The 20,640-nt window shown below is 43.4% G+C and overlaps 1 protein-coding gene across 1 annotated transcript in view; it reads left to right on the top strand.

Annotated features, from left to right (window-relative positions):
* The first annotated feature begins 1,036 nt into the window (after nucleotides 1-1,036).
* C2CD4D (C2 calcium dependent domain containing 4D) overlaps nucleotides 1,037-20,640 on the top strand; it is a 46,559-nt gene continuing 26,955 nt past the window's right edge. Inside the window, exon 1 of the mRNA XM_069218048.1 lies at nucleotides 1,037-1,123. The gene's annotated coding sequence lies outside the window, so the exon portion shown is untranslated. The remainder of the gene's footprint in view (nucleotides 1,124-20,640) is intronic.

Genomic DNA, 20,640 nt, shown 5'->3' with positions numbered 1-20,640 from the left:
TGGGTCAAATACAGTACTAAAGGGCACTGCATGGCATAACTCTTTGACAAATAGGTAGGAAGGAGCTCCACATAAACTACCAGCCGTACACCAGCTGAAGCACTCACAGCTTTAGCAGACTAGTTCACCCTCAGGCAGTAGTCCCCCCCACAAAAACTAGAGACATACTGCGAAGCCCATAGGTTTAGCTTTCATTTTTTTTTTTTACTTATAGGCTAGATGCATTGCCATTGTTAATTGCCGTTTAAAATATAGCTGAGACTTTCCAGTGTAAGAAAAGTGAGTTGTCACATTGTTTAGATTGCGCTATTTCACGCGAGTATCTCGCATATATTTTGTGTCCTGATACGTATATATTATATTTTACACGAAAAATACTACTATAGGAAGTAAACAGACAGACCGCATTGGATGGACTGCTCGCTCTGGACATGACGAATCTGAAGGTCTCTTTTAAAGTTACAGTCTACGGCTGTTTGGCGCACCAGTAGTAAATGGAAATATCTTCCGAGTAAAGTTTTGTTTTTCACCATACTGTCCTTTAAACATGAGAGTCTGGGGCTATATTAAAGTGTTTTTTGTATACGAAAAGCTAAATATGTAAATAAATGGGAACAATTACTAATGTTTACTGGTAAGCGGAGGGAATAGGGTTAAAGCAAAGTAGATAAGTAAAAGCCAAGAGATAAAAAGGGAAAAATAATAAAGGAGCGAAAGCTAAATAATTAGAAAAAGAGAAAGGTAAAATAAAGATATGAAGACGGGCAAAAGGGAAGGAGGGGCAAGCGTCGTTTGGCTTGATGCGACCTGGCGGAGATTACTTCGACTATAAATACCTCCTTTGTGCTCCATGAAGGCCCTTGAAGAATACCTGTGCCACAGAGCTCGGGAGCTGTTAACTCGAGCGCCGCCGGTAATTTCCCTCCATTATTTTTAGTAATGAGGAGCGGTGACTCATGGCCTGTGACGTCGGAGACCGTATGAACTCCGAGTCTATAAACACTGGCAGTGGGGTGACGGGGAGCACAACCGCCCGGAATGGCAGCGCGGCAGCTCGCGACCCCCAAAAAAAGGCGCGATTATTTGCCTCAGGCTGAGGGGTGGCGCGCGGAACTCTGCTGAGGTAAGATGCATGGCTTAGAGAGGCACGCGACTACTCCGGGACTTCCACCAAACTCAAGAGGGGACGTGTAAACGCGTATAGATGATAGCGGCAGGGGGGTTTCGAGTGCCTGGCTCAGAAGGGTAAACATAATAATGTGCATTTAAGTAGGCTGCGAGTCCGTGCAAACGAGGATGTCCGTAGGTGCCTAGCAACCTGCAGTGAATGCCACGGCCAAGCACCGTGGAAACTTGAAGCAGAGCTCTGCGTGTATTCTTCCATTCCCCAGTCGCGACAGACCAACGGATGCAGATGTGGTTTATAAGTGGCGCAGAAATGACGGGGCTGTGCGTTTTAAGTCCCGTCCTTGGAAACGCTGAGGCATAATAGGAATAATTCTATAGTGAACACAACAAAAAGGTAATAAAATATCGATAGCTCGTAAACTGGGTTAAACCTGTGCTCGAATTGGATGGGGAGAAGTGCAGGCACCGGCCATCCTACAAATCCTTCAGAAGTGCAGTGAGTCTCCCATTGGATTATTGCCGAGAGTTTGTGCACACAGCCAAGCCGTGCAGTACTTGTCCATCTACGCCATAAGCTTAACACTGATCTGTGGAGAAAACATTTGGGAACCTACTCCAAACTCTCGCAGCACTGTACGCAAAGTGCTCGCAAGATCTGCAGCAGAATATCTCAGATCTACTTATGAAACGCGCAAGGATTTTTTTTCTCAGAGTGAGATCGTCTAGTTTGTTTTAAACACCATAATGTGTTTATGGTTTGTTTTCCGCTATTAGTACTGGCTGATTGAACTGAAATGAGAACCTCGCCTTTCGACGTGGCTGCGTCAGTACTCCTGACAGCCAGCTCCGGTATGATGCAGCTCAATGTATGCATGCTTGAATGAAATAATGCATTGATTTGTTTTTGAATTGCTTCTTTTAGCTGGAAGCAAACCTTATGTTAGATGAGACGAGTTTAATAAGGACGGAAAGTAGGAAATGCTGTATTTATGGAGGGGATTATATGAGATTTAATAAAGGGTGCCCATCAAAACAAAAGACTGCGTGAATGTACAAACCTGTTTTTTGGGCTAAGTATTCTATTGCCAGTTGCATTTAATCTAATTGAAATCGCGAAAACAATACGAACATGATTTGTTTTAATTCGGCGCAACTATTTGGGTTGTAGGTAAAAGGAACATAAAGACACGAGGGGACTCGGTCACTACTACAAACACAAATTGTAAGAAGAATGAAACAGGACAAAGCAGCTTGAATTAGAAGGGGAAGGAAGTAAAATGCGCGAGAGCAGATAACGGAAAGAGGTGGGACGGCTGGTACCTATTGGGCGAGTTCCCCACTACATTTATGTATCCGCCCATTGGGTTATGATGATATTGTGCTATCCACACTCATCATTTTGTTGTTTTAGTTGCAAGATAAATTAACTCTTATTTTGGCCAGAGTTGAGTGCACGTCCCCACAAGAAAATGTACATGTTTACCGCAACTTCGCCTTGAAAGGCTACGACCTCCCTGCTAGTGTTTACCATCTTATCACTACATATGACCTTTTCAATCAACGGCATAGGTACTACACAGTGGGTTTGTTTAGAAAAGATATAAAATTAAAAGAGCGCTGCTGTGTCCGATTTTTTAAATTCAAACTACTGCAGTGCATCTACTGGAAAGCATATCTGCTCTCGAATGTTTAGTAACATTCTTTTTTCTATGTACAAAATATTTCACCTTTGCCTTGGCATGTTTTTTTTTTTTTTCATAAAAGCTAAACATACTCCTAAACTGCAGAATGCTCTGTAACTAATCAGCAAGAATGCGGCATGCTATTGAAAAACACAGACATATTTAGAAGACTTGTGAAATAACATAATTTATTCTGCTTGCCAGATTCTGTAGTCGTAATTTAGCTCAGTGGGTTAATTCCAGACAGCACTGAGGTGTGAGCAACTTGCAGATCACTGATTACAGTCCTGGTAGGTCTGAAATCCCCTTTCGTCCTTCCATCGTTTAATGAATAGCACACCAATGAGATGGGTAACAACACTGTATTCTTTTATATGTATGTATTGGGTGTTTTGGTGAATGCAACTTGTTGCCTTGAGGTCCCAGGGCCCATATCCATAAAGCATACACTGTAACAGTGAAAGTCCGGCTACTATCAACCGATCCTTTGTGACCACCACCTTCCCATCAGACTGGAAGCACGCTGAGATCAACCAGCTGCCTAAGAAACCCACTGCCGACCCAAGGGAGTTGAAAACTACATACCCATCTCCCTGCTCCCTTTCCCAGCCAAAGTAATGGAATTCCTTGAGACACACTAAATCCTAGACCAATCCCAGGCCAAATTCAGAAGCAACCACAGAACCCGAAACAGCACTCCTAGCAGCCACGACATACACACCATACTAGACCACAGAGGCACGGCTGCACTCATTCTCCTCGACCTCTTCACTGAGTTTGACATTGTCTCCCACTCCACCCTCTGTGCCAGACTACATGACGCCGGCATCTGAGATAAAGCACTTGAATGGATCAGGTCCTTCCTCACTGGAAGAACACAGTGTCAGACTACCGCTGTTCACGTCAGAACCCAAAGACACATGCTGCGGATTACCCCAAGAATCATCACTCAGCCCAACGCTTTTCAACATGTACATGGCCCGCTAGCCAAGATCAACAAACAACATGGGCTAAACATAGTTTCCTATGCCGACAATACCCAACTGATCCTCTCCCTGTCAGATGACCCTGCAAAAGCCAAGAGTAATTTCCATAACGGGTTGAGAGCAGTCACCGCCTGGATGAAGCCAGCTGCCTCACACTCAACTCGGACAGGACTGAGATCCTCATATTCTGCTTCACCCCTTCCGCTTGGAAGAACTCCTGGTGTCCCACCGCACTGGGAAACTTCCATGGACCATGCATGCAATCTAGGCATCATCCTGGACTCCTCTATCCATGACCCGCCAAGTCAAAGCCGTCACATCATGCTTCCACCCGCCGACTCCTTCAAAAGATTTTCTAGTGGGTCCCCTCCAACACAAGGAAGACAGTCATCCACGCAATCATCACTAGCAAATTGGACAATGACAACACACTCTATGCCGGCATCACCAAGAAACTACAATCAAGATTACAAAGAATCCAGAATGTAGCAGCCAGACTCATCCTGGACATCACCCGAAACAGCCACATCTCCTTCATCCTCAGATACCTACACTGGCTCCCAGTGAACAAGCGCATCACATACAAACTCCTGATCCACACCTACAAGGCACTACACAACATAGGACAGGCATACCTCAACCACTGCCTTGCCTTCTACGTACTGAAAAGACATCTCCGTTCTTCCCAGCTCACCCTCACGGCCGTTCCTAAGATATAGCAAGCATTTTCAATGCAACGGGTCTCGCATTTGCTCAAGTTAGAGCTATTAGTATTGTAAACTGCTAACCGGGCTTTTCTTGCCACACAAATTAAAAGAAAAAAAACGTAGAGAGATCGCACTATGTAAAATGCTGCTGGATTGAAAACAGAAAAACCAAGCGCGATTGCGCTATGTAAACCCCAGCGTGATCGCGATGCGTGGAAAATAAACAGATAAAGTAGTCCGGAAACCATGCTGAAAACATCAAGCCTCGTATGTTTTCAGTAGTTTACCAGTGCTGTGTAGGTGGGCTAAACACTGGAAAAGGCATGACGTGTGCATGCCTTTCACAAATGAAAGCAAGCGGATTTTAAAAGGCAAGCCCACGAACCAATTAAAGTGACTGACGTGACATGGGCGTGGTTGGAAGCCCAAAGAGAGATTACTACAGGGGACAGAGTGCTTTGGGCTCGCCCCTAAAAAGCACAACAGGAGGAAGATCCTTCTCCTACCTCGCAGTCTGGACATGGGGCACGCTACCTCTCAAACTCAGGCAGATTGCATCACTGAAGCAGTTCAGGAAGGACCTCAAGACCTGGGTCCTTGATTGAGCAGCACGCCCGCAAACAGTGCCTTGAGACCCTACAGGTGATTAGCTGCGCTCTAGAAATCACTGATTGATTGATTAGCTGTGGAGAATGTCTGTAAAAGGTCGAAAGGAGTGTGGCATCATGTTGTTATCAAATAAGTGGGAGGCAGCCGTTCCTCACCATAGGAGGGGCTGCCTCCGTCCAGTGGATCCAGGATTCTAAGTACCGAAGGATGGGTTTAATTCCAAGGTCTGCAAAAAGTTGAAGTGCTTAGAAACAAATTATCTGCTATATTAAGTGATACATTAAAAGCAAAATACCTCTTGAAACATCTTCAAAAGGATTGTAACATGCCCTTTGTGCAATGGGTAGGCTGAAAGACAGTTCAACCACTGCTTGAGAGGAATTAGGAACAAGTAGTAAATGAGTGACAAATTAAAGGATCTCACTGAGTAGTATTGGTATCAGCGTTTAATATGAATGGAGTGGGAGGAGTTAGAAAAGTATCAGGGTGTTAGTAATACTTCCATCACACCAGGGAACTACTTTTTTTCTTTTAACTTGAGTACTTCATGGAAGTGCATATGTTTTCTTGCTCTCTCTCACCATTATGCTACTTCCACATTGCATCCTCACAGTGTTGCTACTAACCCCTCTCAACTCGTCCTTAAAAGCACAGCAAAAGGTATATGTTTGCTGGGTTTGTCTAAACAGCAGACTTGATCAGGGTGGCTTTATCTCCTGCTTTCCACATATTGCATGTAAGTCAAGCCTTGACACACAAAGGCAGCATTTATGGCGTGGGGGAAGGGCGGGCATTTGCACACAAACTCATCTTTCATTTGAGGCAGAACATGTACTTTTCATTGACAGAAATTGAGATGTCTCTACTGGAGGCCCATAACTCTGCTGTTTGCGCTGCAGCAAAGCACTAAGGGCCCCATTATACCAGAACATAATGTTTTTTAATGCTATGGTGGCACAGTGTGACAGCCCATTTTTACAAGGTCATGTAATGGCATCTTGCATGGCTTTTAACTGCCTTGTAAATATGGACCCCTTTCACGCATAACACTGCATGAAAGGGGCGTTCCATGGGTGTTGCTTGGGGCGTTCACACAACACCCATGGACCCAAAAGGAATCTGGCGCATTCCCTGATTTACAAGTCTGGGAATGAGTCAGATTCCCACGACACCTCAGGAGTGGCTTAAGAGTTACACAACACAGAGAAATTTCTTTATTTCTCCCCATTTTTCCCCCTCTGTGTGCTGCGTTGTGCAGCACCCACAGAAAGAGGAAAACATCTCTTGTAATTGTTTTTGTGCAGAAAGGTGTCCCTTCCGGCACAAAAACAATAATCCCTACAAAGCAGACACCCTTGCACCATGGTGCAAGTGTGCCTGAGTTTGCACATGACAGCAGTGTGTGCGCCAGTGCAGGGGGAGAGGACAAAAATGCGCTGTATCTTGTAGATAAGGTGCATTTCTGCCCTTTCCCGGTGGGGCGGGGCAGGACAGAGCAGCAAGGCACCTGCTACACCCTCCTGCGCTATGGGCTCTGTAATTGAGGCCCAAAATGACAGGAGCTTTTGTGTCAGTTTTGAGTCCTGTGGAAAATAAATTAGGAATTAGAAAGCATTTGCCTTTAAATTATGACACCTCTTTATTTTAAATTCTATTCAATTACCTCTGAGAAGCATGTGGTTTCTAAGCAATCACTGGCAGAGCTAGTAGTGTGATACTCACACTATAAAGGCGAGACCTACTGGTTACCAAACGAGATGAGATGGTTTATGGAAAAGTCCCATGCAATAGATGAAGGTATGCAGTGAAAGTTTTAGAAACAAACCTTCCAGAGGGAAGCAGTTGATAACTCCCTCCAAGATTAATAATATATATGTCCCTACAAAGGCAGAACCATCTATAATGATCTAAAAAATGAATGACAAACGATCAACTGGGTCCTTTTAGGACAGACTTGAGGCTAGTATGTCTTTTTGGTAAGGGCAAGCCCCTAATACCACTTTGTTTGTGTCTCGGTGTCTCAATATTACTATAATGTGTTTGCACCAAGTGATTAGTTGCTCCAGGGTTTTAGTGCTATATAAATACATTCTGATTATAATGTTGCATCGTATATAATACAGGTACCCCTGTGCTGCAGACAGACATTTAACTACGCCTGGTCTTGCTCTCTAACTGATACATTAACTTGTAGTGCTTTCATAAAAGAAAAGGGATTGGGAAAGAGTAAATACTCTCTCCACACAGCCTCTTTTGCCTTACCACTTGCTGTTTCTGGGAACACAAACCCGTAAGAATTCACGGGAAAACCCTCCCTATGCTGTTACTGGATCAGATCTGATCCTCTCCTAGCTAGAAGCCGGCAGGCCTATAATTTCAATAAAGCAGACCACACCTCCGGCTGAAACACATCCTAACATGTTCTCTCTCTAGAGCCATAACGGAAAATGATGTGCCCCAGTGCAGAATGGGATAAGGGCCCATGAGTTTCCCATAGCTCACAGATATTCATTAGCCTCTGCCTGAATGGGTAGGTCTGATGGGCTGCAGGCCCTCTGAAAGGCTAAGGGTCCTCCCACTACACAAGGGGCCTGCATTACACCCCTGTACTCTCTCCCTCCTTCTGTGTCTCTAACACTTTCTGCCAATATCTCCCATGGCCCTCGTGTATCATCGTTGCCTCTTCTTTGACTAACCCCATAGTGAGTCTGTGTCTGCCATTAAGAGTGAAGAGCAACCCTACCCATATGCTAGTACACTATTCACGTTTCTGAAGACGCTATAAAATGGCCAATAATAATAACTGTTGTGTTGTGTACACAGTGCGAGTGAAGTAGTGCAAGGATATATTCATAGGCAATGGTCCAAAAGTTTCAGTCATCAATACCAGACATCTATGAAAGTCATTTGCAACATGGGCATGTCTAGGATTTTGGGGCACAGGACTCAAAGGGAATGTGCGAGGCCCATCTAATTTGCATACAACATGGCACATTTAGGGCTGTTTGCATCTGAATAGATGACGCCCTACCAACCCCAACTTCCCCTGCCCATGAAGGTTCTTTATGCAGACCCCTCCTGGACTCCAGCCCCTCCCTCTAATGCACCTACAAGCACCTCTTTTACAGCTCATAAGGGGCTGAAGGTGTAAGTGATGCTTGTCTTCTCAGAGGCTAGACTGCTGGGGCACTAAACTGTGAGACAATGGGTGTCCTACACTGCCTCTTTATGGGCAGGACAAATCTGCAGAATGTGTCTCCTTGTAACTGGCCCATAGGACGGGCCTCCCTCTCATACGTCTCACCACACTAACAATGTCTGCGAAGTCCATGGAAAGGGTGGGACTCCCAGGGGCACAATTGCAATGAGACACCTCTTCCTTAATTGGATGGGCAAGGGTCATGAGAGGACGGTGTGCCGCGGTCTGGTTGTGCCATACTGGTGTGGGCCGGTCCCCATGTTGGTGGGGTGAGTGCAGAGCCCGGGGCAGTTGCCCACACCTAGCTCCAGCCATGGTTTGTAGGGTGCTTTCCTGCAAATTGTGTATGGGGTGTAAGTGTGTGTATATACCTTTAGTATAACTACGGACCTTTTTAAAGTTTTCATAATGCTTTCTGTATTGTGAGATCAACCAATCGATGGAACCATACAACAAGTTGATAGTTGAACATTTTGGTATCTCTGTGCTTGGGGAAAGTGTTGGAATAGATAAGTTATCAGCTGTTCTAGCAGTGCCTATATGGTCTCCACCAGAGCCAGCATTTTCGTTTCCCCACTGGTGCTATCGTCTTATCCTGCCACTGAGTACCAGCTCCTCACACTGCTCCCGGTGTTTGCACTTCTGTTCCTTCCAAGGGCCAGCTTCTCTCTCTTCCAGCTTTTTACAGTTCTTGCTATTTCCAGAAACTCATACTGTCCACTGGAATAAGAGCCTTACACATATTCCTAGAGGTAGCTTGTTACTCTTTCCATCAATGCAAGCTTGTTACACTGCTAACCAGAGGCAACCTTTCACATGGCCCTTCTGCCTGACCCAGTGGTAGCTTTGCACACTGTCACACAGTGAATGCTGCTTGCAGTGCTCATGAATGTGCAACAAACTACTCAAGTGAGACAACCAAATGATGTGCTAAATGTAATGATTTAAGGGAAATCATAGAGTACGTAACAATGCAAAAATAAGGACGTGCTCTGTAACAAGCAATGGAACAGGGAACAGTAAGTGCTGCAAGAAGGACATCAACAAACCTTGTTCATGACCAGGGCTCAAAATGTAAGGTAATTATTGTGTACAATCCTTTCTGTATTTATCTATATTATTTTTTTATTTTGTTACTAGTATTTATATATATATATATATATATATATATATATATATATATAAAGTTGTCCTGAACAAAAGCGCACTCGCAACTGGTCATTATGGAATGTAACAAAGTCAGCAACTTACAGAGAATTCTTTGGCATTTTCATTTTTCAGGCCTTGTATTTACAAACATCTCTGGACACGTGTTTCTGGGTTAATCCCTTCATCAGCAGAAAACAAACATTTCATTCCTTTTTCAAAAGCCAACTGCCTGGCTACTCAGCAGATTTAATTGCAGGCACCTGATATCAGTTGAATACCAGTTTTGTTCCAGTGGACCTCAGGTGAGCTGCAAAGTGCATCCCGGTAAAGGTAGTCCTGCACATTTTAAAATTATATCCCAAGTGGGTTGCTGAAGCCAAACAAAATACTTACACAGCTCATTACCCCAGTGGGCAAATTCAAAGTAAGTAAATCGTTTTTACTGCCAATGTTCCAACCTGCTGCTCTGAAAGTGACCATCCATACAGTCACACATATAACTGCTCTTATATGCAGTGGTGCTGCCTTCATGGCTGGACAGGCTGTTAAGTTTGACTTTGCTACATTCCATATTGATCAGCTGTGAGTGTGCTTTTGTTCAGTACATCTCTCTCTTATATATATATATATATATATATATATATATATATATATATATATATATATATATAATCTCTTTGGTCAGCGAAGGAATCAAGTTTTAAGGTGTATATATCCAAAAGTATTTACTTTATACATTTGTACACCAACTACAATGTCTGTAGGATTTCAGTGCACTGTTCACATATATATTTAAATAAAATGCCCTACACAAAACATTAACACTGTAGTATTAGTACATGTAAATCTTTAGCTGTTTAGACTTCTTAAGAACTCGCAGTTGTAACCCTCCATTCAACATGTTCCTGCTTTAAAAAAAAAAAATCAATAGACACAGGTTTTCCCCTTTGTATTCATGAGTAAAAACAACAAAAACAGAAATCTGTAAGCCTTGTTTATCAATAGCCAGGGTGCTGTATGTCAAGTTGAAGGTTTTTGCGGGATGTCTCCAATCAGCACGGATGGCTGAAGAGGAAGCTGAACTGCAAAATGTTGAAAGAGATACCAGGATCATCATCAATAGAAAGACGTAAGGATGAGTAGACTGATGCTTGCTTTAATGTCGTCTCACAGAAGCGAGCCACACAGAAGCCAAGATGAACTTGCAGCCAGGGGCACAACTAGACCTGAAATTGGGAGGTGGGGTTGGGGGGGTCTAGTACTAAACAGTGGTGGTGGGGCTACCATTTTGCACACCCAGGGCCGATATAGTATTAGAATTCACATTTAGAAGGCCATTAGGTCTGGGTTTAATGTGCTAGCGCAAGGAAAAGGCACATGTGCTTGCCTGTTCTTCCATGCCTTAGCACATGAAAGCCACATCTCTTGTCTTCTCCAAAGCATTCCACTGAGACATCGAGCACTGCTGGAACTCAGTGTCCACCAGACCTGCAAGCTTTGAATGTCTGCAAAATGGGTGGTAGCAAGGGGGTCCTGTGCATGTCTGACAATGGAAAATGATGCAGGATTGTATTCACAAGTGGTGGCCTAAATCTTTTTATTACACACACTTACATTAGTATGTCACACATTTAAATTTTAGGCAGATTGGGATTAAGGGCCAGATGTAGGAAGCCGTTTGCATGGTACAAACTGCGAAAATCGCAGTTTGCGCCATGCAAACAGCCTTCTGCGATGCACATTCACAATTTGCGAGTCGGTACAGACTCGCAAATTGTGAATGCAACTCGCAAATAGGAAGGGGTGTTCCCTTCCTATTTGCGACTCGCATCGCAATTCAGAATTGCTTTGTGACCGCAAACGTGGTCGCAAAGTAATTCGCAGTTACCACCAGTGCCACACTGCTGGTAACTCATTCGCAAAAGAGAAGGGGTCCCCATGGGACCCCGTCCCCTTTGTGAATGTGGGAAAAAAGTTTTTTTCAGAGCAGGCAGTGGTCCAATGGACCACTGCCTACACTGAAAAAACGAAACCAAATGGTTTCGTTATTTTTTTTATTTTGCAACTCGTTTTCCTTTAAGGAAAATGGGCTGCAAAATAAATAAAAAAAAATGCTTTATTGAAAAAGCAGTCACAGACATGGAGGTCTGCTGACTTCAGCAGGCCACCATCCCTGTGAGTGCAGGGACACGCTATGGGGTCGCAAAATGCGGCCCCCCTCATTAATATTAATGAGGTGGGTCTTTGCGACCCCATAGCGACTCGCAGTCGGTGTCTGAGACACCGTACTGCATCTGATTTTGTGAATCGGACTTTACTACATGTGTCCCCAAGTGATTTTCCAAACCTGCACAATTTGCAGTCAATGCCAAGCTGGACTCAAACCAAGGTCCTCAGATCGACGGCTGAGCCACTAGACACATCTCCATCCTTAGTTGACGTAATAGAACTTCAAAACAAATCCAAACATTTGATTCCCCCACTCTTTGTGAACACTCATGTTTGATGTTTTAACGTAGCCATTAGGTCACATCCCTCAAGTTGTCTAATGTGTAGACAAATGTAAATTATTTTGGTATTTATACTCTATACATAGGTAGCATGTAATTGAGTTGTCTCTTGTTGAAGGTTTATCTATTTGCATATGCATAATGGTTTAAAGTTAAGTACATACACAGAGGGTTGGAAGTTACTGATGTACAACTCTACTACTGGGCGGCACAACAGGCCGTACATAATGAGTGGGTTTTTGCAGATATTGAGAAACCTGCATATCGAGTCAATAGAGAGGCCATGGGCAGCCTGGCCTATGCTAATGTGGTATTTTCTGTCCTCTAAGGTAGTGTTCAAACGGCTGAGGAATTGTTATTCAGTTTTTGGCTCAGCAATACTTCTTTAAAATGGCTAAGTACTGCTGTGAGGAAATGGGACAATATTGTAAATTACAACTATACAGCCATTTCCTATTTTGTTAGCTTTAGGTTAATTGTCTTATAAAAATGCACAATTACACCTAAGCCAAACGTGCACTCAGTCACTGTTTCTTTCTCTTCAAATGAAAGAAGGTTGGACAAAGGTGCATAGATTTAAATGTGAGAATGCTGCAACAGAAATTCTTCATGGGAAGGAGTGTTGGCAGCCATATTAGCGAAGGAGCGCAAGCCATGTAAAAATTATTTTTTTCATGTTATGGTGAGCATCAGCAGCATAAGACACTTTTGGGAATGCACATTGAGATAGCAAGAAGGAGACCTGTGAGTAGGCGCATGTGTGTGGGAAAGTGTTTGCATGCCCACAACCTGCCGTACCTCTCAAAGAGCTCCTGAAGCTGCAGCCACTGCACAATATTTGCACTCTCAGCCAATGTGTAGCACCTGTTTTTTCACCTGGGCAGATGCCTGGTGCTCTCTAGCAGGACGATGCAAGATACGGTATGGAGAGCTTTTAACCACTGAGGAGTCCATGATTTAAGGGCACATTTGTCAGAGTCCTCCCGTTTGTGGTGCCACCAAGCCATACATTAAAGATTAGCACACGTGCACTAAAATAAGCTCCTGCAAGAAATCCCTCCTATTGCACCCTAGAAGTTGAACTTCCCTCAACAAGCTTTATGCTTTACTCCACCATTCACTCACTTTGGGGGTTGCCTGCTTCAACCAAGCCAGGGAATTGAACATATAAAAAGTCAGGCACCTGCACTATGTGAAAGGTTTATGTTTAATGTTTCACGTGAAACACAATATCGAAATGGACTAGACCCCCTTTCACAATTCTAAAACATAGCTGCCAAATGAATCTGTCACATGTAAAACACCTTCCCTTCAACCCAGTGCCTAACTTGCTAATAAAAAAGTGTGCTGGTGACAAGGAGGCGTCTTTGGAGATTGGTATCCACACCATCCACAGCTAGCACCGGTACTGCCTATTTACACAGTTAAAGGTACTTCTGATGAAGGGAGCAAAAGAACAGGAGGAATGTGCTGTAAAGTTTGCTTTATTCAATGTAGTCACCACCTACAGCTTCCACACCCTCGAAATGCTAAATGAAATATTTAAATGGATCCCAGTCCACACATGCAGAATGGTCAGCCAAACCCTCTTCACCAGCAAGCTGAACTACAACAACATACTCTGTTGGAATCAGTGTCTAACTGCTAGCAGAATTCAGACCATACCGAAGCCTGTGGCAAGACTCACACTCAAGCTTTTCCCAGCATTCACATCAATCCACCCCTCAAAGACCCCAGCTGGCTCCCCATTCACTAACCCACACTCTTTACCTAGTTCACACACAGATGCAAAGTCCTAAACAACCTCTACCCCACCTACCTCAATAGCTGCATCTAGTCCAACGCACCCACCACGTACCTCTTCTTAGCCTGACGCCTGCTCGCAGACATCCCCCACATACAAAGAGCTAAAGTCAGCTACTGTGCTTTCTGCTACCTTGTGCTCAAAGCCTGGAATGAACTACCCCTATACATTAGAGCTGTCTCCTCGATACCTGAGCTCCACAAGAAACTGAAAACAGTTGCAGCCGACAATCCCTGGTTGCTGCACTATGTGTACAGGGACTTGGCTGGACCTGTACTGGAGCTCAGCACATCTGTTAGTTTAACTATACAAGATGAGGCGGTCTGTTGTTTGTGGCAGAGCTCCACTGTCTCTGTTTGCACAAGGAGCTAATTTTCTCTGTGCAAGAACTTGTTTATGTCTTCTAAGTTTTTAGCCTATCTCCAGAGGTACATCCAACTTCCTGATACCGAGCAGACGTCACCGTTTTGAATGGAAGAGTTTGTGATGCAAGAATTTGGACACAAGTTGCTTTGTTCCACATCTGCACTGCTTTTCTCTATTTACTTTGTCTTCCTATCCCCTCTCAATGGCACGCCCTCTTTCTTCCCAGAGTATACTTTGTTGTGAACGTCTTCTTGAGGTTCATTGCTTTTATGACATTTTGGTATGATCTTTTGATCTTTATTTGTAGTAAGGAAATTTAGAAAGAGAAGGAAAGATCAGGCTGAGACAAGGAAATAATCTTAAATATAATACAAGACGAAGGTGGAATTTACAGGATGGGAAGGGGCAGGTTGAGAAAAACTAAAAGGGAGGATGACAGGGATCAGGAGAGAAGGTAGCGACATATGGAGAGAGTGACGAGGGGCATAGGGCAGGATGAACAGTGGTCCTGGTGACTACCTATGGGCAATGCAAAAGAAGTTAAAATGCACTGTAGCACATGCGAAAGAGTAGGCCTGAGCAGAAGAGAAAGGTTAAAGAAAAAACATAACAGTTAAACTCTTGCCTCTGAGCACCAAGTTTGAGATTTAAAACAAGGGGACTCTGGAAAAAAGGGGAGTGAGGTGGACCATATCTCTAAAGTAGGTGTGTCAATCCACGGGACTACACTTACCAGCTTTGATTCTTTGAAATGTGAATGTGTCTTGGATTTGGATCAGGCACTGTTCTCCCTTTGGTTTAATTCTGTCTAACCATCAACTGCCACTTGCAGAGATGGTAAGGATGATCAAGAGGAAGAACAAATGAGAGCTTCCATCCATGTGCAGTCTACCCACAGTGTCATTCTGATCTGCCTCTTCAGTCTGGTATATTTTTGTCCACCAAACACAAAGGGCAAAAGGCACGCATGGACCCTGCGGGAGGTGGACTGTGACAAGTCAGAACACAGCAGCCCTCGACTGTGCTTATGAGAAAAATGCATTGCATGTGTGTCCCTACTGTTGTGCGCATGTCTGGCCTTACAAAACTGAGCAAAATAGCAAGTTTGAGACAGATGAGAACAGTAAGGTGCTGTGCTGCACTGCTGCATGCATATGGCCTTTAAGAGTAACTGTGTGAAATTACATAACTGTAGCCACCACCTTGATGCCTATCAGCAGCAGCTTGTTATCAGGGGCTTCTGGGCACCACACCCTACCTCATGTAGCCCCTGTGTATTTATTAATTTAGCAGTGTTCATGAAAATATAAGCTTTGTGTTTTCATGAACACTACCGGTGCGCACATCAGCCCTCTCTATCTCTTCCAGGGTCCAGATGACAAAAAAAGGTGGAGGGACCGTAGTAGGAAGAGGCATGATTTAGCTACTAAGTGTTGTTTCAAAATAAAACACTCTGTAGATCAGGGGTCTCCAACCTTTTCTGTATTGGGAGCTACTTATATTCAATGAAACACATTGAGAGCTACTAATGTTAGTTAAAATTAGTGTTGTGATATTGTCCACATCAGTGAAGATTACATAAGTGGCCACCATATGCAAGGTTACTACTCGTGATCATTTCAGTGCATCAGGCAGGGTTGCCAGCAGTAATGTAATGGATAAAGGCTTTGTCCATATGGAATGCCTCTATGTGGGTAATACCTAACTGCCATATTTGGAATGCATCTGGTATCAAGGTAATAACATTTGTAAAAATTCTCCTCAATGCCACATGATTTATCACACTAATATTAGCATTGCATATTTACACACACACACTCCCATTATTAATTCTTAATACACATTTTCAACTCAAATACAACATCTCAAGTTTGGTATACACATTGATTCAGCCAATCAAATGTTTCTAATTTAATATGCTGGGCTGTACAGAGGTGAGCTACTTAGAGCTATCTGTAGCTCACAAGCTACACATTGAAGAAGCCTGCTGTAGATGAATGTCAGGATTGCACATGTGAGGGGTGTAGTTCAACTATAGTCCCCTCACACGGGCACAATCCATTTTATTAAGGAGACATGCTGTGCATGCCTCAGGCAGTATATCTGCTAAAATGGAGCTGTCAGTGTTTGCATCACTGCATCCCTGAAGCCAACAAAAAGTCACACAGCGCGGTAAGAGCCCCATCACTAACCCAGGTTCTTTTAGGCCCACGCTTCCAGTCCTATCAAGAAGCTGAGAGAGCTTTTGACCTGGGTCTTCCTGTTGTCAATCCTGCCCTTACTGCTCTGCCTGGCTCCTCGTAGGGAATCATGATGTGCTGGTTCCAATACCCAGCACCACATTTATGCTTTGCTGCTGCCACAGAGCCTCTGAGTTGCCAGATAAGTAAACAAGGTAAGTAAAACAAAAATGTTATGTCTTTATGCATGTGTGTATGTGTTTGTCAGTGTGTTTGTGAGTGATTGAACATGAATGGGATTGAGTGAAAGTATGTGCCTGTGTGTGCGTGTGTGTGTGTTTCAGAGTGCCAATGATAGCGAAAGTGGGATTCAGAGTTTGGGAGTGTTTATAAATTGGTGAAAGTGAGTACGAGAAAATAAGTGAAGGATTATAAGTGTGTGAGTGATTGATTAGGGGTTGTGAGAGGGAGTGAGTCATGGTTGTAGCTATTGACGGTGCAGCAGGTGCAATTGCACTAGGGCCCAGAGTTAGTGAGTGTGTGTAATTGTGTTAGTGAGAATGAGAACCAGTCAGTATGAGTATGTTTGCATGTGAGTAACAGTGAGTATGAGTGAGAATGAGCAAGTGAGAGAACGTGAGTTACAGTGAGTATGAAGAAGAGAATAAGGTCCATATTATTCAAACTTTCACACAACACAATACAGCACCCTAAAATTACTGTGTTTCGTGAGAGGAAGAGAGCAAGAAGGTGCTATATATAGAGAGATACAATGCAATCCTGCTCTCTCCCTAGCAGTGGTTCACAATTGGGCTGAAGAGTGCCACACACATACCTTTGCACTTTAGTGCAGCAGTGTCTGTGTGAGTCTACCATAGGTTTTATACTGGAAGGGTGCCCTTCCAGTACAAAATACTATGCTTTAACTAACCTTTAAACTTTTCCTACTTCAGATGTGTGCAACACATTGCAGTACACATGCAAAATGGGAAAAGTTATGAGAAACAAAATCATTTCACCTTTTTAGCACCTGCTTTTCAAGTGGCATTTATTTATTTTTTGTCCCAAAGCACTGGCTACTATTGTTAGTAGATAGGGGTTTCCGTGGAAAAACCATGGGTCTTTGCATGGGAACACCCATGTACCAATCAAGTAACGCCCCCTTGACACAGAGTAACCCAAAGCAGGGCTTTACACTGCTTTGCATTACTTTCAGACAATTTACCTGTGCAAAACGGGTTTTGCGCTAGAAAATGTTTGTTTCACTTTTGTAATGCAAACCCATGCTACGTATTTGTTAATCTGGGTCTAAATATGAGATGGAATGAATATGATTGAGGCCATTTAAAAAAAAAAACAACTGGGCGAACTTCTGGGCGGTGCTACCTCCCACCACTTTCAAAGATCACCAGCCGTGACTGACGCCAATACTAGCTGAAGAGATATGGCCTAACAACCTGAGCTAGCAACTTTAGGACTGGGGAGCGAGATTTGAATCCCAGTGTCAACCCAACTTCCTGTGATCCTGACCAAATCACTTAATCTCCATGTGTCTAAATAAATCTGGTTTTGTGTAATGCAATCTGATGTTCATGTAAAGCACCCTGAAGCCTTTGTGCAGGATTTGATCAGTATAAAACTGCACAAATGAACAAGAAGGTAGCTTGGTCCCTAAGATTGGGGGGAGTGGGGCGCGGTGAGCTATATATTTCCCAACAATCACTCTGGGGTATCTTGTTAACATACATTATAGAGAAGAAGGGCAAGTGAGAGGGCTTTAGGTGCAGTGGAAAGGGAGAATATTACAAATAGGTGGGGGTACTAAGTGAGAGAAAATACAATAATTGGTAAAGTAACCAACATTTTTGAGACCTTCAAAGCAGAGCGAGGGAGTGTGTGTGTGTTTTTTTAGTCTGCATTGAATGCCTTGTGAAATGCAGATACCTCAGCATACCCGACTGAGAGCAGCTGTACCCAACTAATGAACAGAAAATACATTTGTTGGGGGGGACCCCACAAACACCCCACCTAAAGCTAAACCTGCAAATTAAAAGTGACAGGCAGCCAGGAATATTTTATCCAGAGGATTGGGAGTTCTACCCACTGAACATTTTTGCTATACACCAACCCCATTTCAATCCTATTTTGCCAACATCACTTTGCATGTTCTTATGTTTTAATCAGTACTTAGCCTTTTTACAACCAAAACCACAACCCATTCCCGGCCCTCCTCCCTCACTGAAAGATGCAATTGGCAGAAATGTCTGGATTGTCCAATAGTCACTGCATTTAAAAAACAAAAAAAATATTCTCTTTTGAGCATTTATTTAGTGCTCATTACCCCTCAGAAGTAGTAACCGCTATACAAATACAAGTGGATCTCAAGACAATTTTTGATTTCTACCTTATTTGCTTGGGTGCAGAGAAAGGTGCAGGTGCGACAACATATACCAGCACAATGAGCAAGCACTGTCTCCCTTTAAAAGGTGATCACTGCCTTGCACACTGAGAACACCACTGTGGGATTTTTGTCCTAGGTCACTGGAGACCCCTATCGCCTCCTTTAACGACAATGCAGCAGCAAGATAAGCTAAAGGTTTCTGGAGAAAGAAAATAAGTTTCTTACCTGTAATTGTGGTTCTCCAGTATTGGTATCTTTCATAGATTGACATGCTTGAATTATTCCCCGTCGTCGAAGTGGGATATAGAAAGCAGTAAAAAAGAAATTGTCTTTTTTCTCTCTTTTTTTGTTCATTGTAGTCAATGGCAAAAATACATCCACTTTCCTAGCTTATTAGTTTCATTAGGAAAGGCCCAAAGTTCAGCCAATCAGGAGAGACCACCCCTTTAGAACCCTCAGCACAGAGGCTCAGTCTCTCAGATTTTTCTGCACTAGTGACTTCAAGAGAGAGACAAAATAGGTGAGCCTCTATGGGGAGCAGGGTGGGTCGCATGTGAATTTATGAAAGATACCAATACTGCAGAACCGCAGTTACAGGTAAGTAACTTATTTTCTTCTCCAGTATTGGGGTATCTTTCATAGATTCACATGCTTGAATCAGAATAGTCAGCAGTACAAGAAGATGTTAAGTTCTGCAACTATCAGAAAACATCTTTCTTCACATTTCTTTATATAGTAACTTATATAGTAGTTAGATATCCTTATCAATATCTAAAAACATATACATACATATACTTTATCTATTTATAAGATAAATATCAGTGTGGAAATAACATTCGAGGATGGTGGGTAAAGATTATTGTCTCACCTTATGCAAATAAATTACACAACACTGCTTGTCCTACCACAGCATCCATCCTGTCAGCAGCATCCAGGCAGTAGTGTTGAGGAAAGGTGTGGGTGCGAGTCCACGTTGCCGCTCTGCAGATCTGGTTCAGAGGCACTCCTGCGAAGAGAGCTGCTGACGTAGACGCCGCTCTAGTGGAGTGTGCCTTGACATTGGTTGATAGCGGTGTTCCCGCTAGCTGATGACAGAATTGTATGGCAGAGCAGATCCATCGTGCTATGGTTTGTTTGGAAACAGCATTGTCGTTAGTGACTTGGCCATAGCTAATAAACAGCTGATCAGCTTTACGAAAGCTGCTAGTCCTCTGTATGTAGAATTTCAGACATCCTTAAATGTCTAGGGAATGTAATGCTTGCTCTGCTGCTGGAGTTCGAGGATTCGGAAAAAACTTTTTCAAAACCACTGGCTCATTCAAATGAAAGTTCGAACGAACCTTGGGAATTAATTTTGGGTTAGTTCTCAGAATTACCATATCTGATTTAAATTGCAGAAAGGGTGGTGAGACTGTGAATGCTTGAATGTCGCTAACCCTCTTTGCGGAAGTGAGGGCCAGAAGAAGAGCCGTCTTCCAAGAGATGTATTTCAGGTCTGCTTTGTGAATAGGCTCAAATGGATGCTTCATCAATTGGGATAGCAAAATATTCAGATTTCAGGAAGGTGGTGGACACTGAATCGGAGGTAACATCCTGAACAAGCCTTTTAGAAATTGTTTTATTATCCTGGATGACCATAAAGATGGTAATACTGCCGTCCGGCGGAAACGAGCTATGGCAGCTAGGTGGACCTTGATAGACGAATGGGAGAGACCTGAATTGGCTAAGTGTAAACGGTATGGAAGAATCTGTTCTGGAGAAGACTTCAGAGGATGAACATTAAAAGTTTTGCACCATATGCAGAATCTCTTCCACCTGAGTTTGTACATCTTATTTATAGACTGGGCTCTGGCACAGGCAAGCACTTCTCGACAGTCTGAAGGGATATCTAAGCCATCAAACTCATAGAATTCAGGAGC

This window comes from Pleurodeles waltl, chromosome 12, assembly GCF_031143425.1.
Source record: "Pleurodeles waltl isolate 20211129_DDA chromosome 12, aPleWal1.hap1.20221129, whole genome shotgun sequence".
In the NCBI taxonomy this organism is placed as follows: Eukaryota; Metazoa; Chordata; class Amphibia; order Caudata; family Salamandridae; genus Pleurodeles; species Pleurodeles waltl.
The sequence above is the reverse complement of the archived record's forward strand: the minus strand, read 5'-3'. Positions and strand labels throughout refer to the sequence as shown.